General features: G+C 36.9%; 1 pseudogene; it reads left to right on the forward strand.

Moving 5' to 3' along the window:
* The first annotated feature begins 3,707 nt into the window (after positions 1 to 3,707).
* Positions 3,708 to 5,102, forward strand: part of LOC102826129 — a 3,187-nt pseudogene continuing 1,792 nt past the window's right edge.

A 5,102-nucleotide genomic window follows, 5' to 3' on the forward strand; every position in this document is an offset into this window, starting at 1 on the left:
TTACACTTACTCACAGGCCCATAGAGAAAAACATCCTCTTCAAACAGTGATTCTGGGGTCTGTGCCTGGCTTCTGAAGGACAGGACAGACCGTACTAAATCAGAGTATTTTTCTTGGTCCACTTCTTCATAAGAGTTTACTTTTTTCTTCCGTCTACATGAAAAAGAAGTAGAGAAAAACCCCACACAGGGGGCTGGTTCTACAGAGAACCCCTTTGAACTTCTGAGCTGCTTGCAAATGGTCTGAAGAGCCTTCATCTTTAGATTTTAGTTTCACTTCCTTCTAGGGTAGTTGCATTATCGAGGGCCTTTTTTCCCCACTGCATTCCTTAGAAGTCACTAGGCTGCATCTAGGCAGGTAAGTAACTCTTCACTTAATTATTTGGGAACGAACATTCTCACGGAACTCGTATTTTCATCGATCCCGCGCTTTTCGTCCGATGTTGGAGCACAGTCTTATTCTGACAAAATGGGGTTGCCATGAGTCAGAATTTACTAGACAGCAACTGGTTTACTGGTAATACTGGAATTATTTTACCTTCAAGAACAAATAGTTTTTTGTACAATTCCCAGCAACATTAACAAAACAACAACAACACTTTCCATTTCTGAAATATCATTTATTTTGCAGAGCTCGAAAATAGATACGTTTTAGCAAAAGAGAGAATGTACTCATCTCTGTATGTAATACAAGGAGAAGGGCTTCAATAATGTATGGAAGTAATAGAATGAAAAGATAATGGTATTTTTTCACAAACATTTTTTAAACGCTTTCTTTTCTTTTTTTTTCCCCCCTTCTGGAGGCAGTAGAGTTACTTTACTACTATCATTTTCTAATTGTTGGAAATGTTGAGTTACGGTGGTATTGATTTTGGTTCTTCTTTTTGGTGTGTTTCAATTGCTACAAATTGCCTTCTACATGCTGCTTTTTCTGTGCCCTAAATGTTTTGATACACTGTGTTTTCATTCTTGTTTGATTTTAGGAAATTATTACCTTCATTTTTTTTTTTAATTAATACTTTATGACAAGGTGTTAGTCAATTTCCATGTATTTAATTTTTCCCCTTGATTTCTAATTTTATAGCACTGAGAAGATGCTTTGTAGTATTTTGATGCTTTAAAATTTATTGAAGCTTACTTTGTGACCTAAAATAGGATCTATTTTGGACAATGTTCCTTGTGTGCAGAAAAAAAAAAATGTATACTGTGATGTTGGGTTGAGTGCTCTGCATAAGTATATGAGGTAAAGTTGGTTGTTTGTGGTGTTTATTTCTTCTCTACCTTCATTGAGTTTCTTTCTAACCATCTTTTCTTTGTCAAAAGTGGTATATTAAAATCTATTATCATTGTGGAGTCTTGTTGTGATGCTGAAGAATAAGCATTGGATTACTAACTGCAAGGTTGACAGTTCAAACCTACCATCATTGCTAGACAAAATGTATGACCACCAGCCTCTGAAGTCAATCACAAAGATAGGGTGAGAATTATATGTTTTATTGACAGATTTGTCAATAAAGATAGTGAGATCTCTGTTAAAGACGGTCTTAATTTCCTTCATCCAGTTGGAATTCTGACACCCTTCTTGGTATCAATCCATGTGTATTATTACATTCTTTTCTCAAAATTTATTGTCTCTTCCATATGGTAGTATAATCTACATTCCACTGGGTCACAGCCTTTTATATCCTAGGACATGATTGCCCTTGACCCTCCAAACAAAGTTAATATTTTTATCAAAAATATCTGTCTTAAGAGTACATTCTTTCCTTTGAGGCATAAGATCATAATTTTCTGGGTTTTCCTCCTAGCTTGCTTTCTTCTTCTAAGTTTAAATGAACAATACAACACTAAATCATTCAGCCTATATGTTCCAGGAGCTTGTACACAAGGGAAAAGTTAGTCAGAGCTGTAATGATAAGAAACAATGATAAAAATGTTTAAATATATATGATTGAAAAAAAATTATTAAAATCTTAAATCCTTCTTTTGCCAGCAGCTCCTTGGAAACCATATATAAAGTTGCTATGAAACAGAACTGACTCAATGCCACTTAACAAAAACACCAACACTATTGTTGTAGACCTATCTATTTCTTTCCTCAATTTTGCTAGAGTTTGATTTATGTATTTTTAACAATATATTGTGACTTGTGAAAATATTCTAGCAAGTGCAATTGCAAAATGAAGTGGAAAACATAATATTGGTGGCTTGTAAGTGGCTGTGATTAAGGAAGCTATGTCATTGGTATTGTAAATATCAGCAGGGTCACTCATGGTGAACAGGTTTCAGATGAGATTCCAGACTAAGACAGATTAGGAAGTAGGAGTGACAAACTATTTCTGAATATTTAGTAACTGAAAACCTTATGAATAGCAGAGAAACACTGTCAGATATAGTGCCAGAGAAGGAGCCCCTCAGGTTGGAAGGCAATCAAAATATGACTGGAGAAGAACTGCTTCATCAAAGTAGAGTTTACCTTGATGAACTTGATAGAGTAAAGCCTGTGGGGAAAAAAAAACATGGCAACTTCATTTTCTGATGGCGCACAACCCAAAATGAAGAGAAACAGCTGTAAACATCCATTAAAAATCAGAACATGGAATGTACGAAGTATGAATCTGGGAAAATTGGAAGTTGTCAACAATGAAATGGAATGCATAAACATCAATATCCTATGCATTAGTGAGCTGAAATGGACTGGTATTGGCCGTTTTAAATCTGATGACCACAGGGTTTACTATGCCAGAAATGACAAGTTGAAAAGGAATGGAATTGCATTCATTGTCAAAAAGAACATATCCAGATATATCATGAGGTAGAGAGCTGTCTGTGATACGATACTATCCATGCACCTACAGGGAAGCCCAGTTACTACCACGAATATTCAAAAACCCAAGCCACGGTATTTTCAATAACCTCATATGCATGCGATAGCTGGACAGTGAATAAGGAAGACAGCAGGAGAATTGACGCTTTTGAGTTATGGTGTTGGAGGAGAATATTGAAAGTTCCATAGCTGCCAAAAAACCAATAGATCTGTTTTGGACAAAGTGCAGCCAGAGTGTTCCTTGGAGGCCAAGATGGCCAAACTTCATCTTTCATACTTCGGACATATTGTCAGGAGGGACCAGTCGCTGGAGAAGGATATCATGTTTCGTAAGGTGGAGGGTCAGAACGAAAGAGGATGACCCCCAACAAGATGGAATGGCCAAGTGGCAGCATCAATGGACTCAAGTGTGGCAACAGTAGTGAGGTTGGCCCAGGATCAGGCAGTGCTTTGTTCTGCTGTGCATAAGGTCACTATGAGTTGGTTTTGACTCTATGGCACCTAACAACAACACACATTAGACCTCACCATATGGAATACACAGGAATCAAAGTGACTATTTTTATCACAAGAGAATATGGAGAAGCTCAATTTCATTAACCAAACAAAACAAGGCTAGGGGGAAAACTGAGGAACAGACCATCAATTGTTCATATACAAGTTCAATCTGAAGCTGAAGAAAATTATAGCAAGTCCATGAGAGCAAAAATATTAATATGTTTTCTCTGAAGTTGGTGTCTACCTCAAGAATAGATTTCAGGACTCCAGAAGTCTTACTGTCAGCTCCATTTTGTGGTCTAATCCTGTGGCTATCAGCTGGGTGTTTTCCATCATTGCCTTGTAGGCTTTGTCTCTGTGGTTTGAATTATTTGGCCAGTAAGATGAGACACTCAAGAATAATTTACTGTCCTGATTGGGATGAGAAGGATTGACATTGTGGAAAACCGGGGAGCAGCAGCAGTTATAAAAGAAGGAAGAGATCATAGCAGTGCCTGGGAGAACATGCACTGGAAATATAATTGCTCTAAAACATCTGATAGTCATTTGGAAAGCGGATCTATAAATGAGAAAGATCATCATAGTCATTGCTACATTGATGATTATAAAAACGACTACAGTAAAGGATGTGAATCTGGGCATGGCCATAGAGACCATGTAAGCAGATATCAGAACTATAGTAGCAAGTCTTCTGGTAGAAGTGGAAGAAGTAATTATAAAAGCAAACACAAGTTTCACCATAGTACTTCACATCATCGTTCACATGGGAAGAGTCACTGAGGGAAAAGAACCAGGAGTGTAAAGGATTATGAGGAGGGTCACCTGATCTATCAATGTGGAGATGTTCTAAGTGCAAGATATGAGATTGCTGATACTTTAGGTGAAGGAGCTTTTGAAAAAGTAGTGGAGTGCATTGGTCATAAAGCAGAAGGTAGATGTGTAGCAGTAAAAAAATGTAGACAGATATTGTGAAGCTGCTTGCTCAGAAATACAAGTTCTGGAACACTTAAATACAACAGACACCAATAGTACATTCTTCTGTACTATTCTGTTGGAATGGTTTGAACATCATGGACATATCTGTATTGTGTTAGAACTTCTGGGATTTAGTACCTATGACTTCGTTAAGGAAAATGCTATTTTACCATTTCGAATGGACCATATAAGAAAGATGGCATATCAGATATGCAAGTCTGTGAGTTATTTATACAGTAATATTTTGACTCACACAGACTTAAAACCTGAAAACATCTTATTTGTACAATCAGACTACACAGAGTCATATAACACCTAAATGAAACTTGATGAGTGTACTTTAGTAAAGCCAGATGTTAAAGTTGTGAACTTTGGAAGTGCAACATATGATGAGGAACATCACAGTACATTGGTATCTACAAGACATTACACAGCAACTGAATTATCTTAGCTCTAGGATGGTCCCAACCATGTGATGTCTTGAGTATAGGATGTATTCTTATTGAATATTATCTTGGGTTTACAGTATTTACAAAATTATCTTGGGTTCACATAATAGTAAGGAACATTTACTGGGGGAACTGAAGACAAAAATTCAAGCCTCGATTTTCATCATTAAAAGATTCTCTGGGCAAATTATTGAATGATGCAGAAAGCATCAAGAGAAGATGGAAGGAATACACAGAGTCACTGTACCAAAAGGAAATGGTGAATGTTCAACCGTTTCAAGAGGTAGCATATGAGCAAGAGCCAATGATACTGAAGGTGGAATTTCAAGTTGCACTGAAGGAATTGGCAAAGAA

The sequence above is a fragment of the Chrysochloris asiatica genome, unplaced genomic scaffold (assembly GCF_000296735.1).
Source record: "Chrysochloris asiatica unplaced genomic scaffold, ChrAsi1.0 scaffold00066, whole genome shotgun sequence".
Lineage (NCBI taxonomy): Eukaryota > Metazoa > Chordata > Mammalia > Afrosoricida > Chrysochloridae > Chrysochloris > Chrysochloris asiatica.